Genomic DNA, 22,144 nt, shown 5'->3' with positions numbered 1-22,144 from the left:
AAAGCAGAATCTTTGAAAAATTCTAAACAGGAGTAGATATGATACTTTATGTGAGGTTATTGGGGCAGGTAAGAATACAGAGTTATGGTTGGATCAGATCGGCTAAAACATATGAAAAGATGGAGGAGGTTTGAGGGACCAAGGAGCCAATGCCTGTTCCTAACTCACATGGTCATATGTTCACGGAAGGTAATCTGCTATTCCTGCCAACATATGATTCCAGACCCAGATACGTAGCAAATTTTCAAGTGCCTTTTCAGTCTGAGCGTAAAAGGCACAAATAGCATCTGCTGGCATTGCCAAGAACACTCACGTCCCACGGACACATTAAAACACCAAAGCATTCTTGGCAAGCTTCCCTTTTTCTACTCTCAGTAAACTCAAGGTCATCCAAACCGCTGCGGTGGACATTTTAAGCTTGCATCAGCATCATATGCCACACATCCATTACCTTTGTGCTCACTGTCACCTCCTGATTAAACCATACCATGATTTTAAAATTCATTCTTACTTTCAAATCTCTGCATGGCCTCGTCACTCCCTACTTCTAATAGAGTAACAGTGTGAGGTAGCATTACAGAAGAAAACATTCAAGTAAAAAACAGAAGCAGGCCATTCAGCACAACATACCAACTCCATAATGCTCTCACTATCCAAAAAACCTATCAGCCTGGAATATCTTCAATCTCAGCCACCAGATAGAGCCAGCATTTGGATAGAGACTTGCAAAGCTAGTCGAAACCCACAAGTTGCAGCAGGTTCAGCAATACCTGCAGGATTAACATGCAAGCAAGATGCATAAATAGAGAGGCAGTGATAGTGGGGGAGCAGCCATCTTGAGAGTGACCACCTTGTGAGTGATTGACAGGTTGAAGTGCTGTAGTTGAGATCAACGTTCAAGCACCGAGTTTCCAAAGCAGGGCGAGAATTGGTAGACTGTTCAATAGTTCAACAGTCCTTTACCGTCATGTGTACCCTGAGGTACAGTGAAATTTGGGTTTTCCTCTGAACACTTCACATTACCAGAACACAAGAAATAAAGCCACCACAACCTGCAACCTCGTAGCTCACAGCCTGTGCTCTATCATTACTATCTTTAGACTTTACTTTAGAGATGTAGCTCAAAACCACGTCCTTCGGCCTACCTAGACTGCGTCACCCCGCACACTAGCACTATCCTACACACGAGGGAAAACTTACAATTTTTACCAAAGCCAATTGACTTACAAACATGTAAGTCTTTTGAGTGTGGAAGAAAACAGAAGCAGCCGGAGAAAAAAGCCAAGGTCACAGGGAGGACATACAAACTCCGTACAGACAGCACCCATAGTCAGGATCAAACCTGGGTCTCTGGTGCTGCAAGACAGCAGCTCTACCGCTGCGCCACTGTGCTGCCCAAAAGGAAGGGGATCAACCCTTGTTTAATAAATGCCGAAAGATATGCTGTGCGCAACTGCAAGCATATCTATATATTAGATGTCTACCTGTTCAAGCTGCAACGCAACACATAGAAACATAGAAAATAGGAGCAGGAGGCCATTCGGCCCTTCGAGCCAGCACCGCCATTCATTGTGACCATGGCTGATCGTCCCCTATCAATAACCCGTGCCTGCTTTCTCCCCAATAGAAACATAGAATAACATGCTAAACAACAAATGTTATACACCAGACAGGCCTAAGCAGTCTACAAACAATGAAACAAATCAAATCTCTGAAGATCTGTGCATTTAGTCTTGGTGAACTTTTTTAACAGAACCCCGAGCAACCTGACATTGAATATGTAAAGACAACCAAATTCCTCTGGTGTTTGTTTCATGAAACTATAAACTGGAGAAACCCAAAAGATCTATCAAAGGAAATACAACGTTTCGGTCCGAAACCCTTCATCAAGCCAAACAGTTATCAACCAATTACAACATTGGAATCCATCTGACAATGTGGAAACTTGCATTGCTTTTTGGATACAGAGACAATACCAGAGAATGGCCGATGTTATTCCATTATTCAAAATAAAAGTGAGAGAATACCGAGCAACTGTAGGCCAATCAATTTAACCTCAGTGGTGAGAAATCTTTTAGAAACATTGAACAGGGACATGGTTAATAGTCACCTGATGGAAAATAGATGAGGTAAACAAGTCAAAAGTGATGCCATAAGATCATCCTGCTCTTACAGGTACACCACGAAGGCCTTGCCAACTGTCCCGTCTTTTTCCTTCGTTGTTTTTAATTTGGCGTAAAATGTAGCACTAGTGACCTATTTGTGGACTTTGCACTCAAAGGAGATGTACTTTTTCCGTGGTATCCCCGTCGCACTGCGGCACATCTGGAGCTGGCGGCCTCTTGCTGGGGACCGAGTTTAGGATCTCCAACCCGCGGGAGCTTGCGGACTTACCATCGTGCAGCTTGCGATCCCTTTGTCAGGGATCGACGTCGGGAGCTCCAAGACGCGGGAGCTACGACCGCCCCGATCGCGGGAGCTTCAATCGCCGGCTGCGGGACCTTCGATCGCCCCGACTGCGGATGGTTCGACTACCCCAACCGCGGGAGAAAAAGGGGGAAAGAAGATAAGACTTTATTGCCTTCCATCACAATGAGTAATGTGGAGGAGCCGCTGTGGTGGATGTTTATGTCAAATTTTATGTAGTTGTGTGTCTTGGTGCTTTTTTGGCATGACTGTGGCAAACCAAATTCCTCGTATGTTGCAAAACATACTCGGCTAATAAATCACTATTATTATGATTATGATTTATTATGGTGCACAACAATACAGCACAGGAACCAGCATACAATGTAATACAATGTTTAATCTATTTAAGTGTGAGGTGCTGTACTTTTGGAGGTCAAATGTAAGGGGAATATATATTGTTGATGGCAAGACCCTTAACAGCGAATGTGTGACTACATCTACATTTACAAGATTGACCTTTTTTCTTTATAGGATGAGGGAGATTTGGAAGAAGCATCTGATGAGGCGTTTGGACCAAATGGACAACTGGAGATTGTTCCCTCTGGTGGAGGAGTCGAGGGCTACAGATCATACGTATAAAATGAAGGCAAAATAAATTGTACAATAAGGATTTTTTTTTTTTGCTGCAGCCTATGGTTGGAATCCAGAATGTACTGCATACAAATGGTGATGAAGGTCGGTTCATTTTCAGCCTTTAAGTGCAAATTTGATTAGTAAATGCTGAGGAAAAATTAACAAAACTACGGAAAGGGGGGCAGAGGGGGAGGAACTAGTGAACTGCTCCAAAAGACAGCAGGTACAAACATGATGGAATGAATGGCCTCCTTTGGTGCTGTACCAATTTAATGATTTCCAAATAGGGAGAATCTATACATAACTAAAGCTCTGATCTTGTTATCTTCCAGTTGCGCGGTCATTCTATTTGCGCAAAAACGTTACGAAACGTTATGTGGGACCTTTCGGCAAGGTCCCACATAAGAGATTAGTATACAAACTTAAAGCACACGGTATTGGGGGTTCAGTATTGATGTGGATAGAGAACTGGCTGGCAAACAGGAGGCAAAGAGTAGGAGTAAACGGGTCCTTTTCACAATGGCAGGCAATGACTAGTGGGGTACCGCAAGGCTCAGTTCTGGGACCCCAGCTATTTACGATATATATTAATGATTTGGACGAGGGAATTGAATGCAACATCTCCAAGTTTGCGGATGACACGAAGCTGGGGGGCGGTGTTAGCTGTGAGGAGGAGGCTAGGAGGCTGCAAGGTGACTTGGATAGGCTGGGTGAGTGGGCAAATGCATGGTAGATGCAGTATAATGTGGATAAATGTGAGGTTATCCACTTTGGTGGCAAAAACAGGAAAGTAGATTATTATCTGAATGGTGGCCGATTTGGAAAGGGGGGGATGCAACGAGACCTGGGTGTCATGGTACACCAGTCATTAAAAGTAGGCATGCAGGTGCAGTAGGCAGTGAAGAAGGCGAATGGTATGTTAGCATTCATAGCAAAAGGATTTGAGTATAGGAGCAGGGAGGTTCTCCTGCAGTTGTACAGGGTCTTGGTGAGACCACACTTGGAGTATTGCGTACAGTTTTGGTCTCCTAATCTGAGGAAAGACATTCTTGCCATAGAGGGAGTACAGAGAAGGTTTACCAGACTGATTCCTGGGATGTCAGGACTTTCATATGAAGAAAGACTGGATAGACTCGGTTTGTACTCGCTAGAATTTAGAAGATTGTGGGGGGGATCTCATAGAAACTTACAAAATTCTTAAGGGGTTGGACAGGCTAGATGCAGGAAGATTGTTCCCGATGTTGGGGAAGTCCAGAACAAGGGGTCACAGTTTAAGGATAAGGGGGAAATCTTTTAGGACCGAGATGAGGAAAACATTTTTCACACAGAGAGTGATGAATCTGTGGAATTCTCTGCCACAGAAGGTAGTTGAGGCCAGCTCATTGGCTATATTTAAGAGTGAGTTAGATGTGGCCCTTGTGGCTAAAGGGATCAGGGGGTATGGAGAGAAGGTAGGTACAGGATACTGAGTTGGATGATCAGCCATGATCGTATTGAATGGCGGTGCAGGCTCGAAGGGCCAAATGGCCTACTCCTGCACCTATTTTCCTATGTTTCTATGAGATAGCGCTACGATTATTTGCCAGCTTACTCACCATTCTCTGCAATTCGTTCTGATCTGCACCAAGATTCGTTCTGATCGGTGCTCTAATGTAAACTTTAGTGAGGTTTAAAAATCTTAAAAACCGCGCATGCGCAGATCGATCTCCTCTCCTGCCGTTCAGCGCCGCGTGGATTGGCCTTTTCTCATGTCACTCCGCGGGACGGTCCGCCCCTTCCTGCGCCATCGCGTCTTTACTGGAGCGGTGGATGGACGGCGGAGGTTTCCAATGGAATACAATTTTCGAAAGGACTGGAAACGGCCCGGCCCAGCATGGGAAATGTCGCCAAACGGAAAGCCAAGAATCTGATCTCGGCGGAGGAGAATGACCAGCAACCAGTGGTCCAGCGACCGCTGTGAATCCCCGCTTCAGCCCCTTCCCCTCTGGTCCCCTTCGCTGGTTCCTGCCCCCCTCCCCCTTGGTACACCCCACAACCCCCGTATTTTCTCCAAGCTCTCTCCCCCCATGCATCCACAATCCCCCCCCACCCCACACCCCCCTCCCCCCCCACACCCCCCTTCCCCCATGCCCACACCCCCCTCCCCCCACACACACACCCCTCCCTCACCCCCCCCCTTTCCCCACACTCCCCCTTCTCGCACAACCCCCCCCCTCCACCACCCCCCCCTCCCCCACACACACACACACATCCCCCCCCACACACCCCTCCCCCCCACCTGTCAGTTGCACCTGCGCAGTAATACCTGCGTGTTCTACGTCACAATGACAGCCCAGTGGGCCGGAATGACTGCGCTGCCGGAGAGCCGCTGAGAGTGGATGGGGGTGGGGGTTGAGAGGGGATGGAGTGAGTGCGTAGGGAAGGGCATGAGGCGGAGTGGGGCGGGTGAGGGGAGGAGCGGTGGGTCAGGGGCGTCACAACGGGAACCCATCAGCCACGCCTGCGCAGTTAGGGGCTATGGGTGAGTGGTGGAATATTGCATTAGGGGAACGAGTTGAGTTGGGGGAGCGGGTGAGTGGTGGAATATTGCGTTGGGGAAAGGGTTGCGTTGGGGGACCAGGCCGCCCTTGTGACTGGGACCCAACGGGTCCCACTTAGTCTAGTGATATGCCAAAAAAGGATAAACAAACAGGACGAAAATCGTTGATTGCCTCAAGTAATTCACGAATGATGATAGTATTCCGGCAAGCATGATCAGGGATGTTCAGAACATAAATGCAAGACCAGACAAAAATGCAACCATTGCACAATGCACATTGACATTCTTCTGTTATGCCCTTGCATTAACCTTTTCTTGAAATACCATGCGCACTTGGCACCAAAATATTGCTCTGAAGAAACTTGAAACCAGGACACCTATCAAGGGAGGTGGGCATTGCTGCAACACATACAGAGGATGTGTCTGCTTCAACTGTGCCAGCAGAGAATTATAAACTATAACTAGCATTTAAGCCGATAAAACACTTTGCACAATATCCACAAAATCCCCAAATTGCTAATAATCCTTCAGATAAAAACAAAAGCCAGATTGCTAATATTCCTGTAAATGCAATATGGATATCCAAGATTATTTTACCTCTGACAAACACACCACACGGCATGAAAAGCCACAGCTTATTGAGCTCATTCTTTCAAAACTGCACATCTACCTCTCTCATCTCGTGGATATAATGGCATTATTAATTACAAAGCTAAAAAGTAACCATAAAGTAGTCAAATATATCCTAATTTGAGGAAGGACATCCTTGTGATTGAGGCAGTGCAGCGTAGGTTCACGAGGTTGATCCCTGGGATGGCGGGATTGTCATATGAAGAAAGATTGAAAAGACTAGGCTTGTATTCACTGGAGTTTAGAAGGATGAGGGGGCATCTTATAGAAACATATAAAATTATAAAAGGACTGGACAAGTTAGATGCAGGAAAAAAGTTCCCAATGTTGGGCGAGTCCAGAACCAGGGACCAGAGTCTTAGAATAAAGGGAAGGCCATTTAAGACTGAGGTGAGAAAAAACTTTTTCACTCAGAGAGTTGTGAATTTGTGGAATTCCCTGTTACAGAAGGCAATGGAGGTCGAATCACTGGATGGATTTAAGAGAGAGTTAGATAGAGCTCTAGGGGCTAGTGGAATCAAGGGATATGGGGAGAAGGCAGACACGGGTTATGGATTGGGGATGATCAGCCATGATCACAATGAATGGCGGTGCTGGCTCAAAGGGCCGAATGGCCTCCTCCTGCACCTATTTTCTATGTTTCTATGTTTGTTATGTTTCTATAAAACTATTCATGTTGTTCTTGGACCAAAGAGATGTAATTCTGAAGAGAACCAACCATTGTTACCTCACAAGGATACAGGAATAATAGGCTAACCAGCTCTTTAAGCCTACCCTGTCATTTAATATACCAAAGCTTGTCCTTGCCTCATCTCCTAGTCTGTGCCATGTCTCCATACTCCTCCATTCAAGTCAAGTCAAATTTATTGCCAACGGCAGAAGTCTGCTGAGGTATAGGTACAATGAAAATCTTCCTCAATCTAACAAATATTCTTCACCCCCCACTTTAAATACCTGTAAAGATCCATCATCCACAACCAGCTGGAACACAGAATTCCAGAGATTCGCTTCTCTACAATAAGAAATTTCTACGTATCTCCAGTTCCAAAAGACCGGACTCGTATATTAGACTTTAGAGATACAACGCGGGAACAGGCCCCTTGGCCCGCTGAGTCCACAACGACCAGTGGTCACCCCATACGCTAGCACAATCCCACACTGCGGGACAGCTGGCAAAGAGGCTGCCTTACAGCGCCAGAGATCCGGGTTTGATCCTGACTACGGGTGCCGCCTGTGTATTCTCTGTGACGGCGTGGTTGTTCTCCAGGTCCTCCAGTTTCCTCCCACATCCCAAAGACGTGCGGGTTTGTCGGTTAATTGGCCTCTGTAAATTGCCCCGAGTGTAGAGAGTGGTTGCAAAATTGGAATATCGGAAGAACTAATGTGAATGGGTGAGCAATGGTCGGAGTGGATTGGGTGCGCCAAAGAGATAGTATCCACACTGTATCTCTAAACTAAACAATATGCAGAATGACATCCCACGAGACTAGTTTCACACAAGACTTGGATATGAGCTGCACAGATTATAAAATAATGCTAAGAGATATACCATTCTGAGGCTTTCCTCTGAAAAAATAAACAGATAGCTAGAAATTAGAATTCCTTTCTCCAAACCAGTAAAAGAGTTTTTGCGTAGAGTCCTGGGAACTAGTCTGATGAACGAGGAAAAGTTATTTAAAAACAAAATCATATGGTCAGCTTTCATCCTGACTGCATTCTTAAGATCACACCAATGATGTTCCAATATGCAGCTGCCTACAGAGATCACGTCTAAGTCCTTGCTGTTTGAACTCAATGAGAGCAGTCCCAGACTTCCAGAACTTTCTCCATGGCAGCCACAGTGCAACAGCTTAATAGGCCTTTCTCACGGGGTGACTTGACGCAAGATTTAACCAGAGTGAAGTGGTCGTGGTCTAGCACGATATCACACAATATAACGGAGGGGGGGTAGACAAAGAGTTCCCACGGTACTCGGCATTTCTGTTATTTGTGCGAGTGACTTGTCCGTCTCCCGAGCTTTCCCGTTAAATCTTGAATGAACATTGTAACTGTCAAGTGTAATTAAATCATCACGTGGCACAATTGATGTCACTTTTTTTTCCCATACACTATAAATATCCTCCCTTGGTTGAATTGGCTCATTTGGAGAGGGGGAGAGAGACAGAGAGAGAGGCACAGAGGCAGTGTGATGTACTTCGGGGTGACTTGCGGAAGAGAAAGAGCACACATGACCTTGGTCTATCTGTGTGTGTGGGAGCGAAGAGAGACTAAGCAGAATACATCGGTCTTATTGTGTGTGGGGGGGAGAAGGAGAGAGGAGGGGGAGGGGGGAGAAAGAGAGAGGTGGGGGATGGGGAGAAAGAGAGGGGTGGGGGGGAGAGAGAGAAATGAGGGGAGACGTATATACACACAAAAAGCAGAGTTTTACTGTGTATGTGGGAGACACAGATGGACTGAGCACAGTACCTCGGTCTTACTGTGTGTGGGAGAGGGGGAGAAAGAGACGTACACTCTCAGAGGCAGAGTCTCTCAGCCTGTGTGAGAGGGAGGGAGGGAGGGAGAGAGAGAGAGAGGGAGAGGCACACACAAGGTGGATGTGAAATCTCACCTGCCGGTTTCAGTGACAAGACACCCGCCGCCAGTAAATGAAGATACCCCCATCTGTCTCCCCCTCCTCTCCCTCGACTCCCCCACCTTTCCCTCCCAACTCCAGTCCCGTCCCGACCCCCTGGGAAACTGAAGGGAGCAACAATCAACTGTTGCCTGCCTGCTGAGTTAAAGAGTTCCCACGGTAGTAAGACGATGTTAGTTGCGCCCAAGTTTAAATTTCCAACGTGTGTTTCAGAGTAAAGAGTCAGCGCAGAATCCTTGATAATATAAAACTGTTTGAATCAGCAAGTTAGACACAAAATGCTGGAGTAACTCAGCGGGCCAAGCAGCATCTCTGGAGAAAAGGAATAGATTCCATTTTTGGTCGGGACCCTTCTTCGGGATGATTGTAGGGGGGAACTGGAAGAAAAGACCGGGACAAATCAGGGCCAACAACGGATGACCTCAGCAGGGTATTTTGAAGCGGGGTCCCGACCCGAAATGTCGCCTAACACTTTCCTCCAGAGATGCTGCCTGACCCACTGAGTCACTCCAGCACTTTATGTCTATATTTGGTGCCCTGATAGGCCAATTGTTGGCTAGGGATAGTGTGATCTCAAGGGGGAACCATCGTTGCAAACCTTGGACTGGTCAACTGACATTTACTGCAAGGCGGGGGGGGGGGGGGGCAGGGGGGGGGGGGGGGGGGGGGGGGGGAGGGAGGGGGGGGGGAGGGGGGGGGGGGGGGCAGGGGGGGGGGGGAATGGGGGGGGGGGGTCGGGGGGGGGAGGGGGTCGGGGAGGGGGTGGGGGGGGGGGGGGGGCAGGGGGGGGGGGGGGGGGGGGGGGGGGGGGGGCGGGGGGAGAGAGAGAGAGAGAGTGTAAGTTACCTAAAATTAAATAATTCAATGTTCATAGTGAACACAGCCACAAAATGTTGGAGTAACTCAATGGGTCAGGCAACATCTCTGGAGAAAATGAACAGGTGGCGTTTGTGTCTATCTTCGGTAAAAACCAGCATCCGCAGTTCCTTCCTGCACAATGGATCTCAGTGTCAAGTCTCTGACTCCCGTTGTCAGGCCATTCGGCCCACAGCCCGCCCAGCGATGACTAACCCATGTCACAGGGGGATGGTGTGAAGGCGGAGTTAGACAGAGCTTGATTAATGTTACGGTTGGGGAATGGGCCATAATATGGCCAGGGAAACGCTGTTATTCGTGACGCCCCCTCCGCCCTTTCCCAGCTGTTCTCAATCGCACCCCTGGCCACACAAAAATTTATACTTTAAGAAGGAATACACGGAACATTTAAACTCAGAACGCTTCTAACAGAGTGAGCCATGTGAGCACTTTGATCATTCTCCCTGTATTTGCATTTGACAAAATAGTCGGAAAAAAATGTTTAAAAGTGTTCATACCTTTTGCTATGCCTAATTGGCCCTTACCTCTGCGAAAATAGTCTGATATTCGTAGGTGAAATGTCACCAACAATAATTGATTCTATTATTAATTGACTAATAATTGACTCTATTAGCGGAAAGATGCAATTCTGATCTAATATTATAAGTGCCTCTGTCTTTGGAAGCAACACCAGCAATTTATTAAATCTGACTACATGCGGCACAGTGGTAGAGTTGCTGCCTCACAGCCCCAGAGACCGGGGTTCGATCCTGACCATGGGTGCACCGGTTTCCTCTCACACTCCAGAGATTACAGGTTTGTAAGTTAATCGGCTTCGGTAACATTGTAAAATTGTCCCTGGAGTGTATAAGAATAGGTGGTCGGCGCGGACTCGGTGGGCCGAAGGGCCTGTTTCCGCGCTATATCTCTAAAATCTGAAGTTAGGTAACGTCTAAAGGAACTGCAGATGCTGGTTAATACGCACAAAAGGACACAAAATGTTGGTGTAACTCAGCAGGCAAGTCAGATCTGGGAAGAAAAACACAAAAAGCTGGAGTAAGTCAGCGTGTCAGGCAGCATCCATGAGAAAAAGAATAGGTGGCGATTCGAATCGGAACCCTTCTTCAGACATCCTAATCGGAATCGAGTCTGAAGATGTGTCTCGTCCCGAAACATCACCTATTTTTCTCCAGAGATGCTGCTTGACTCACTGAGTTACTCCAGCTTTTTGTGTCTGTCTTCGTTTTAAACCAGCAAGTGCAGTTCACTCCTTTACACGGGTCTCTGGAGAACATTGATTGGTAGCGTTCCGGACCCTGCTTCGGAAAGGCATCGATCGCTGGTCGGCGAGGACTCCGAGCTGTATCTCTCAAAGAAGTACATGTGAAAAATTTCTCACGGACCATAAAAATGTGGGACCTTTCAGTAAAGTCCCTTTTAAAGGTTATAGTTTTTTTCTTGAATCTCATTAACATAACTCATGAATAAGTTGATGTCCATATGCGGATGCAAATCTTTATTTTTTAAATTCAATCCCACAGAAGACAATTTTTACTCACCTTATGTCCCCTCTGTCCAGCTTCCGGGTTCACCGTTCGCAGGAGTTCACACGGTACACGCAAGAGTTATTACGGATATCGCACTGGCCACTACGTGCATATAATGTTGCAATGTTCAACCACAAGTGTACAAGTCACTCTTGGAGAAATTCAAGCTTGTTTGAATTTTCTCCCGAGTCACCAAGTTACACGAGTACCTGCCGTTAGCGCCACGGTGGTCCACGGTGGTCCACGAATGCCGTACGGTTATCGCAAGAGGTTCCCACGATGTTCAACTCTCGTTAACTCTTGCGTCAAGTTGCCCCCGTGAGAAAGGGGTTTAATAGGCTGCCTTTGAGGTCAATGCAGGCATAGAGGAAAGGAAACACATGCCTTCAGTGTGCAAGGCTACACCAGTGCTTGTCCCACGCCAGTCATTTCTCCTATTCCCTGCTCTGATCGGGCAGAACATACGGGTATCGGGTAGGGAAGCACACACCATCAGATTTACGAACAGCTTCTTCCCCTCTGCTTCTGAACGATCCTACAATAGGCTAGGGTTATGTCCGATTCACTTCTACCCCATTGCGGCCTTTGGACTTTGATTATGGAATTGGTGCTATACAGTGCTGTGGACCATATTCTTTGTTCTACCTCACCTTTGAGTGATTGATTGATTGATTTATTGCATTACCTGATCAGATTGGTTAGCATGCAACCTCGTGTATCTTGCTACACGTAACGATAATAAATCTACATCTAACGCCCTAAGCAATTGTCAGCATAGATGAGCACTTGTGACACACAGACAAAAAAAGCAAAATAAGTGCAGGAGTAGGCCATTCGGCCCTTTGAGCCAGCACCATCATTCAATACGATCATGGCTGATCAACTAAAATCAGTACCCCGTTCCTGCTTTTTCCCCATATCCCTTGATTCCTTTAGCCCTAAGAGCTGAATCCAACTCTCTCCTGAAAACATCCAGTGAATTGGCCTCCACTGCCTTCTGTGGCAGTGAATTCCACAGATTCACAACTCTCTGAGTGAAAAGGTTTTCCCTCATCTCAGACCTAAATGGCCTACCCCTTATTATTAAACTGTGACCCCTGGTTCACGACTCCCCCAAACATCAGAAACGTTTTTCCTGCATCTAGCCTGAACAATCCTCAAAGAATTTTATATGTTTCTATAAGATCGCCTTTCATCCATCTAAAGTCCCGTGAATACAAGCCCAGTCACCCCATTCTTTCATCATATGTCAGTCCCGCCATATCGGGAATTAACCTGGTGAACCTAGCAATAATGTCCTTCCTCAAATTAGGAGACCAAAATTGCACACAATACTCCAGGTGCGGTCTCACCAGGGCCCTGTACAACTGCAGTGTAGTCCCAGCCATTGCTAGGTTCTGGCTCATCACACTGCAGAGATCAGCCCACATAGAGGGAGTGCAGAGAAGGTTCACCAGACTGATTCCTGGGATGTCAGGACTGTCTTGTGAAGAAAGACTGGATAGACTTGGTTTATACTCTCTAGAATTTAGGAGATTGAGAGGGGATCTTATAGAAACTTACAAAATTCTTAAGGGGTTGGACAGGCTGGATGCAGGAAGATTGCTCCCGATGTTGGGGAAGTCCAGGACAAGGGGTCACAGCTTAAGGATAAGGGGGAAATCCTTTAAAACCGAGATGAGAAGAACTTTTTTCACACAGAGAGTGTTGAATCTCTGGAACTCTCTGCCACAGAGGGTAGTTGAGGCCAGTTCATTGGCTATGTTTAAGAGGGAGTTAGATGTGGCCCTTGTGGCTAAAGGGATCAGAGGGTATGGAGAGAAGGCAGGTACGGGATACTTGAGTTGGATGATCAGCCATGATCATATTGAATGGCGGTGCAGGCTCGAAGGGCCGAATGGCCTACTCCTCCACCTAATTTCTATGTTTCTATGTAACGCCACTGAAAAAGTGCTCGAGTAACTCAGCAGGTCAGGCAGTGTCCCTAGAGGACGTGGATAAGTGACGTAATTCTCCCCATGTTGCATTGGCACACATTGTTAACATTTTGAAAATCTGGTTATATTATTCATCTCCCAAAATATAGGAAAGCTACTGAAGCATTTCACTACTGCATCTCTATGACACAACTGCCCATTTGTACACAGGAAGGTCCCCATGGACTACTGGGACAGATATGACCTCTACAAGAGAGATGGGTTGTATCTGAACTGTGAGAAGAAAATCTCTGGTCAATTCTTCCCTTCCCTCCCGCACCACCCCATGCCCGGGCACTTTTCCTTGCAACCGCAAGAGATGCTACACTTGTCACTTTACCTCCCCCCTCGACTCCATTCAAGGACCCAAACAGTCGTTTCAGATGCGACAGAGATTCACCTGTATCTCCTCCAACCTCATCTATTGCATCCGCTGCTCTAGATGTCAGCTGATAGATATAGATATGCCATTTATTGTCACTATACATGTACAGTGAAATTGAAAGCTGCTCGTACTAAAGTGCATACATATATTATTAGTATTATTATTAAAAACAAGAAACAGACAACAAAAAAACAAAAACACAGAAGGGAGAAGGGAATTACCCATGGACTACTGCCCATTTGTACACAGGGGGGGGGGGGGATACTGGTGCACAATTCTGCGGCGCTAGATACATATACACAGATGGAAGTCCGGGTTTTGGGCTGTGAAGTCAGTGCATGTGTGAATTTGAATTAAGAGTAGTTATAATTTTCGGAAAGCAACTATTTCTGAGTCTATTTGTCCTGGATTTGATGCACCTATAGCGCCTATAGCTGATCTACATCGGTGAGACCAAGCGTAGGCTTGGCGATCGTTTCGCCGAACACTTCCGCTCGGTCCGCATTAACCAACCTGATCTCCCAGTGGCTCAGCACTTCAACTCCCCCTCCCATTCCGAATACGACTTTTCTGTCCTTCATGGCCAGAGTGAGCACCACCGGAAATTGGAGCAGCACCTCATATGGGCAGTTTACACCCTAGCGGCATAAACATTGACTTCTCCAATTTCCGTTAGCCCATGCTGTCTCCTCCCCTTCTCAGCTCTCCCTCAGCCCTCGGGCTCCTCCTCTTCTTTTCTCCTTTCTTCACCCCACCGCCCCCCCCCAAATCAGTCTGAAGAAGGGTTTCAGCCCGAAACGTTGCCTATTTCCTTCGCTCCATAGATGCTGCTGCACCCGCTGAGTTTCTCCAGCACTTTTGTCTACCTCCGATTTTCCACCATCTGCAGTTCCTTCTTAAACGGAAAAATATCCTTGCCGGGGGATATGCTTGTGCTACTTGGATGTGTTTAAATAATCTAGAAGGAAGGGTGGGACAAAAAGTCTAACAGATGAGCAAGTTGAAACAAATAAAGAGGTTAGAGCCAGCAAGACCAACAGGCAGGCAACAAGCACAGTAGGTCTATGGACCAAACTGTTTTTACTGTAATGCAAAAAGCCTCATAGAAATGCAAATAGACTACCAGCAGGGTATTTGTGGCACTTGTTTCGATGTTATGAAACAGGAACCCACAGAAGCTGACCGGGAGTTGACCGTTTGCATGTAACAGGGCATCTAGCATGTCGGAGTTTTAAAAGTGAGATAAGAAGAGTTCAGGGCCAGCATGTTCCTGTTAGAGTGAAGGACAAGGCCAATAAGACTGGTTGGGGAACCTTGGTTTGAATTTTCAGAGATAATGAGGATCTGATCATGAGCAAAAAAGGCACGTGTCATGAACGGGCAGGCGAGATCAAACAAGTCCCTTGCATGTAAGCAATTTAGTAGACTAAAGAAGGAAATTAGGAGGACAAAAAGGGGCCATGACATACCCTTGGCGGATAGGGTAAAGAAGAATGCTACAAGGTCAGTCTAAAGGGTCGCGACCCAAATCGTCACCCATTCCTTCTCCAGAAATGCTGCCTGGCCCGATGAGTTACTCCAGCATTTTGTGTCTACCTACACATATATTAAGAGTAAAAGAATAGCTAGGGACAGTAGGTTACCTTTAGAATCAGTGTGAATCTATGGATGGAAAGAAAATGGGCAAAGTCTTAAAGGGATATTTGCCATCTGTATTTTTATTGTGAAAAAAGACATGGAAATTAGTAAGTTCTGAAGAGGGAAAAGTGATATCCTAGAGCATATCAATATTATTAAGGACAAGATGTTGAAGGCCTTGAAACGCAATGGATGGGCCACATAATTTGCACGCCTAATACTCGGCTTCGAGAGCAAGCATTCTGTCAATTCAAGCGATTGGTAGGGAAAATTCTTCAGGGACTTCACTATAATGGAGTTGTACAGAAACAGGCTCTTCGACCCACTACACCTATACTGACTCTTTGACTCTTTTGCCCAGCTACATTAATTACATTTGTCCACATTCGAACAATATCCTTCTCTGCCTTAATTATTCAAGTGTCTGTCTAAATCCACTGAAATATAATAATTTCACCATCACCTGTCAGAGCATTCCAGATGTCAACCATTTTGTGCAGAAGATTTACCCCGGAGATGCACCTTAAATCTCCTATCTCTGACCCCAAAATTAGGCCCTCGTGTTTTTGATACACCTGTCATAGGAAAGATGTTATCTACCCCAAGTATGCCTCTCATCCTCAAAGCCTTATTTTAAAAAAAAGCAACATCCTCTTCGATTGATGGATCAAGCTTGATCAAAGTGGCAAAACATCATTAATGCAGGTCCTGAATACATCCATTGTAGATAATGGGTTCGTGAAGATAACAGCACAAGCAGGGGAATGACTACACAACAATCATACCAATCACCCTGGCACCTTATCAAGCACTAGCTGGCTCATTCACACCAGAATATACAGATCTCGGATACAGGTCATTGGTCGGTGGCACAGTGGCACATCTGGCCGTGCTGCTGCCTTACAGCGTCAGAGACGTGTGTTTGATCCTGACCTCAGGTGCCGTCTGTATAGAGATCGCATGTTCTCCCCGTGACCGCCCAGGTTTCCTCTGGGTGCTCCGGTTTCATCCCACACCCCAAAGATGCGCGGGTTTGCAGGTTAATCGGCCTCTGTAAATTGTCCTCAGTGTGTAGGTAGTGGCTGAGAAAGTGGGATAACATCGAACTAGTGTGAACAGGCAATCGATTGTCGGCGTGGACTGGGTGGGACGAAGGGCCTGTTTCCATGTTGTATCTCTAAACAAAAAAACCTCAGAATCCAGAGAACTGTTGTCAGCACGAGTCTACAACCCTAAATGTCTGTGTAATTTTTATGAGCTTTCCTGTTAAGTGCTCTACATAACTGCGGTAGATCCTACTCGCATTACTGGTCTAGACAAGACTTACAAATGTTAACAGCTAACATCACATACAATCAAGAAATACATAATTCAGTTAAATCTCACACCGTATTAAAGTAAGAAACCATCATCAATGTATTAAACAGTGTAAATAGAGGCTAAGACATTTCAGAATGTTAGTACTTAACTTATAAAAAAGGTGGCAGAAGTAACTATAACATTACAGCCGCTAAACTGCTAAAGATTATCCAAAATGCACCATGGCTTCGGAGACATTTGCAATACCAGTTAAACCAATGACCTTCAGCAAAAATCAACGCACAAGTTTGTATCTCTCGTGTTGTTGGTAACATTATTTACAAAATGAAACGAGGGATTAGATAGCATTCAAAAAAAGAGCTGAAGGCCATTTCTATGACATTTGGACAGGCAAAGATCTACAGCTGCCATACATCTGTCAGTATGCTGACAACAGGAAGTGGCCCCTTATTTTGTGCACTTCCAACATCCTCACATGAAACGTGACAAACAAAGATACAAGAGACTGCAGAAGATTAAATCTGCATCAAAATTCAACCTGCTGGAGAACCCAGTGGGTCAAGCGGCATTTGTGGAGGCAACGGAATGGTCGGCGTTTCGGCTCCACGCTCTGCGTCAGGACTGAGCGCGCGGAGGGAAGATCACCAATAAACAAGGTGGCAAAGGTTACCACCAACTGAACCGTTGCAGAAACAAGTGAGAAGAAGGGACGAGACAGAGGTGGTAGGTGGATAGGTGAACCAGATAAGAGATTGGAGAGGGAACAGAGATGACAGAACTAGTATGGCAGGATAGGGAAAGTGAACTAAGTGAAAAATCCAGATAGATGGGCATGTGGCAGAGGTGTGGGAATAATGTAATGAGATGGGGGGGGGGGGGGGGGGAGAAGGAAAGGTGAACATAAAGAGAGAGAGACCCTGGGTGGATGTGTGGGAAAACCCTGGGGGGGGGGGGGGGGGGGGGGGGCTGGAGGGGTACCTGTCATTGGAGATCCCACTGTTCATTCTATTGGGTGACTGGCTATCCACGCAATGAGGCGCTCTTCTGGGATGCGTTTGGCCTCACCCTGGCAGTGGGAAAGGCAGAGGACCGAGAGATCATTGTAGGAATGGGGAAGGGAGCTAAAATCCCATGCAAACAGAAGTCAAGCTGACTGTTGCAGATAGAGCGCAGGTCTCCCCGGCTCTGCTTGGTACAAAGTAGAACAGACCCCATTGCAGGCACCTAATGTAATAGACCAGGTTGGAGGACGTACACATGAATCTCTGTCTCACCCTGAAGGGCTGTTGTGCGCCTGGGTGATGATGTGGGAGGAGGCCCTGAAACAAGTCCTGGTCTCCCATACTTGCAGAGGAGAGTGCCAGGAGACCTGGAGGGGTGGGTAGGAAAGGATACGTTGACCAGGGAGTCGGGGAGGGGGAAGGGGAAGGGGAGGGGGAGGGGTCCCAGAGGAAAGCAGAAATGGAGGCAGGAGATGAGGTTGATGGCAGCATCCTGCTGGAGCTGGCAAATAATGACAAGCTGGATGCAGAGGCTAATGGACTGAAAGATGAGAACCACACAGACCCTATCTTTGTGGAGGAAGAAACTGCAGATACTGGTTTACACCAAAGATAGACACAATGTTGGAGTAACCTAGCAGGTCAGGCAGTATCTATGGAGAAAAGGAATAGGTGATGTTTCAGGTCGAGACCTTTCTTACTTAAAGGGTTGACAGTGGAGATGCAATGACAAAGATTTAAAGACCGCAAGGATGAACTCCAGAAATTGTTCACCCCTGTCTGGCGAAAAATAAAGCTGGGAAGGCGGCTCAACCGTGGCTGACGAGGGAAGTCAAGGAATATTGGTAAATCCAAGGAAGAGACATATAAATTGGCCAGAAGAAGCAGAAAACCAGAGGACTGGGAGAAATTTAGAACTCAACAGAGGAGAACAAATGGGGTTACTGGTAATTAAGAAGGGGGAAATAAGAGCATGAAAGAAAGCTTGCGGGGAATATAAAAACTGACTGTAAAAGTTTCTTTAGGAATGTAAAAACGAAAAGATTAGTGAAGACAAATGTAGGTCCCTTAGTCAGACACAGGTGAATTTATAATGGGAATCAAGGAAATGGCAGAACAGTTAAACGAGTACTTTGGTTCAGTCTTCACTAAGGAAGACACAAACAATCTCCCAGAAATAGTCGGGGACCGAGGATCTAGTGGGAGGGATAACCTAAGGGAATCCACATTAGTCAGAAAATTGTGTTAGGATTGAAGGAAGATAAATCCCCAGGGCCTGATGGTCTGCAGCTCAGAGTACTCAAGGTGGCCCGAGAAATCGTAGATGTATTGGTGATCATTTTCCCAATGTGCTCTCAACTCATCAGTTCCTGTGGACTGCTGGGTAGCCAATGTAATTCCACTTTTTAAGAAAGGAGGGACAGAGAAAACGGGCTAGTTTGCCTTACATCGGTAGTGGGGAAAATACTGGAATCAATTATTAAAGATGTTATAGCAGCGCATTTCGAAAGCAGTGATGGGATCGGTTAAAGTCAGCATGGATTTATGAAGGGGAAAAACATGTTTGACTAATCTTTTGGAATTTTTGAGGATGTAACAAGTAGAATGGATAAGGGAGAGCCAGTGGATGTGGTGTACCTGGACTTTCAAAAAGCCTTTGACAAAGTCCCACACAATAGATTAGTGTGCAAAATTAGAGCACATGGTATTGGGGGTAGGATATTGACATGATAGTGCGGCAAGGCTCGGTGCTGGGATCCTAGTTGTTTACAATATATATTAACGGTTTAGACAAGGGAATTAAATGTAACATCTCTAAGTTTGCGGATAACACAAACCTGGGTGGCAGTGCAAGCTGCGAGGAGGATGCTATAAGGCTGCAAGGTGATTTGGATAGGTTGGGTGAGTGGGCAGAAGCATGGCAGATGCAGTATAATGTGGGTAAATGTGAGGTTAACCACTTTGGGGGCAGGAACAGGAATGCAGATTATTATCTGAAAGGTGTCAGATTAGGAGAAATTGCAACAAGTGTTGGGTGTGCTTGTATATCAGTCACTGAAAGTAAGCATGCCGGTACAGCAGGAAGTGAAGAAAGTCTGAAGAAGGGTTTCGGCCCGAAACGTTGCCTATTTCGTTCGCTCCATAGATGCTGCTGCACCCGCTGAGTTTCTCCACCTTTTTTGTGTAACCTTCGATTCTCCAGCATCTGCAGTTCCTTCTTAAACAAAGTTAATGGCACGTTGGCCTTCATTGCGAGAGGATTTGAGTTTAGAAGCTAGGAGATTCTGCTGCAGTTATACAGGGCCCTGGTAAGACCGCACATGGAGCATTGTGTGCAATTTTGGTCTCCAAATTAGAGAAAGGATATTATTGCTATTTAGGGAGTGCAGCGTAGGATCACCAGGTTCATTCCCAGGATGGCAGGACTGACATATGATGAAAGAATGGGTCGACTGGGCTTGTATTTGCTGGAATTTAGAAGGATGAGAGGGAATCTTACAGAAACATATACAATTCAGAGAGGATTGGACAGTGTAGATGCAGTAAAAATGTTCCCGGTGTTGGGGGAGTCCAGAACCAGGGGTCACAGTTTAAGAATAAGGGGTAGGCCATTTAGGACTGAGATGAAGAAAAACATTTTCACTCAGAAAGTTGTGAATGTGGAATTCACTGCCACTAAAGGCAGTGGAGGCTAATTCACCGGATGTTTTCAAGAGAGTTAGATTTAGCTCTAAGGGCTGAGGGAATCAAGGGATATGGGTGGAAAAAAGCCAGAACGGGGTACTGATTTTGGATGATCAGCCATGATCATATTGAATGGTGGTGCTGGCCCGAAGTGCTGAATGGCCCTATCTTTGCTGGCTGTGGGGGGGGGGGGGGAATCTTGTAACCACTCTGACAGAACTTTATTTATCCCAGGAGGGTAATTGATCTGCCAACGGTCATAAAACACAAGATACAAGAAACATGAAAATAAAGTGATGAGTAGAAAGGATTGGGATGGGGTCAGTCTACCCCACAACAGAAGGGGTGGTTGTACAAGTTTGATAGCCATAGGGGAAATGGACCTCCTGTGGCATTCTGCACTGCAACTTGGTGGAACCAGTCTGTTGCTGAAGGTCGCATGGATAACACAGATATCAAAGTATCTTGTAACCACTCAAAAAAATCAAGAGCAAAATTTTTAAAAGACCCTCCACGGTGTAATTGATCTATGTCAATAAACTGCAATAGTGCTTTCAATAACACCACAAAACTGCATTGTACTGATGGTGAAATTGACAAGCAATGGTAATCAGGCACATCATTTACATCCATAAGACCAGACGAACAGAATATGTTCTTTGTTACAAACCGGAATGGCATGCAAAGTAGGATAATCAGCCAAACATCCTGCGAGAATATCCCGCAGTAGATTGCAGGAGCTGTCAGACAGCAATGTTTTAAAAATCAGGACACTCAAGGAGAGTCCAGAGCCAAAGGATGGATAGCAATTCTCAACTGTAAGGTAGAGCTTGGCTTTCCCTGCAACCATAATCATCAAAAGGAAATGCCAAAAACGAGCAGCACATATATTGGCACACCAGGGAACAGGTTATGCAAAACTTACACACTAAAGCAATGAACGTCTGTTTTATAAAAAGGTTTGGAGACTCAAGAAACTGCTGGAGTCAAAAGTAAATTGTTTGAAATGTTTTTTGATCCTTATAAACAATGTTGAGTACCCCAGAGGACAAATGCAAAGTTGGAAAGATATTTCAACCTTTCTGGTAGTTCCACCCTGGGATGATGAAGCCTTGGAGGGGGACCTTCGCACCGGCCCACACCTACAAACTGCACGGCTCCATCAACGACCATCACCCAGGTATGCCCCTCCCCCCAAGTACCGGTCCCGGGAAGACACCCTTGGAATCACCTTAAACCTACCAACAGCGCATCCCGTACAACTACCAGCACCCCATGTACACCACCCCATGTACACCACCCTCCTCCCCCTCTCTCCCTCCCTCCTTCTCTCCCCCTCCTTCTCTCCCCCTCCTTCTCTCCCTCCTTCTCTCCCCCTCTCTCTCCCTCCTTCTCCCCCTTTCTCTCTCCCTCCCTACTCTCTCCTCTCTCCCTTCTCTCCCTCCTTCTCTCCCTCCCTCTTTCTCTCTCCTCCTCTCTTTCTCTCTCTCCCTCCTCTCTCTCTCTCCCTTTCTCTCTTTCTCTCCTCTCCCTCTCTCTCTTTCTCCTTCTCTCTCTCCCCCTTTCCCCCTTTCTCTCCCTCCTTCTCTCCCTCTTTCTCTCTCTCTCTCTCCCTCCTTCTCTCTCTTCTCTCTCTCCTGAACTGATCTTATCTCTCTACTTCCCTCTTACTTTCTATCCTTTCTCTCCCCCTTTCTCTCTCCCCCTCTCTCTCTTCTTCCAGTCTTTCTCCTTCTCTCCCTCTTTCTCTCTCCCCCTTTCTCTCCTCCTTCTCTCCCACATTCTCTCCCTCTTTCTCTCCATCTCTATCCCTCCCTTCATCTATCTATCCCTCCCCCCTCCCTCCCTCTCTCCCTCTCCCCGTCTCTCTCTCCCTCCCCCCTCCCCCCTCTCC

The 22,144-nt window shown here is 46.4% G+C and overlaps 1 protein-coding gene across 2 annotated transcripts in view; it reads right to left on the bottom strand.

Annotated features, from left to right (window-relative positions):
• The window catches only part of wdr37 (WD repeat domain 37), a 128,281-nt gene that overhangs the window by 105,688 nt on the left and 449 nt on the right, over positions 1-22,144 (bottom strand). The window lies entirely within an intron of this gene.

Source organism: Leucoraja erinacea, chromosome 2 (assembly GCF_028641065.1).
Source record: "Leucoraja erinacea ecotype New England chromosome 2, Leri_hhj_1, whole genome shotgun sequence".
NCBI classification, from domain to species: Eukaryota; Metazoa; Chordata; class Chondrichthyes; order Rajiformes; family Rajidae; genus Leucoraja; species Leucoraja erinaceus.
The sequence above is the reverse complement of the archived record's forward strand: the minus strand, read 5'-3'. Positions and strand labels throughout refer to the sequence as shown.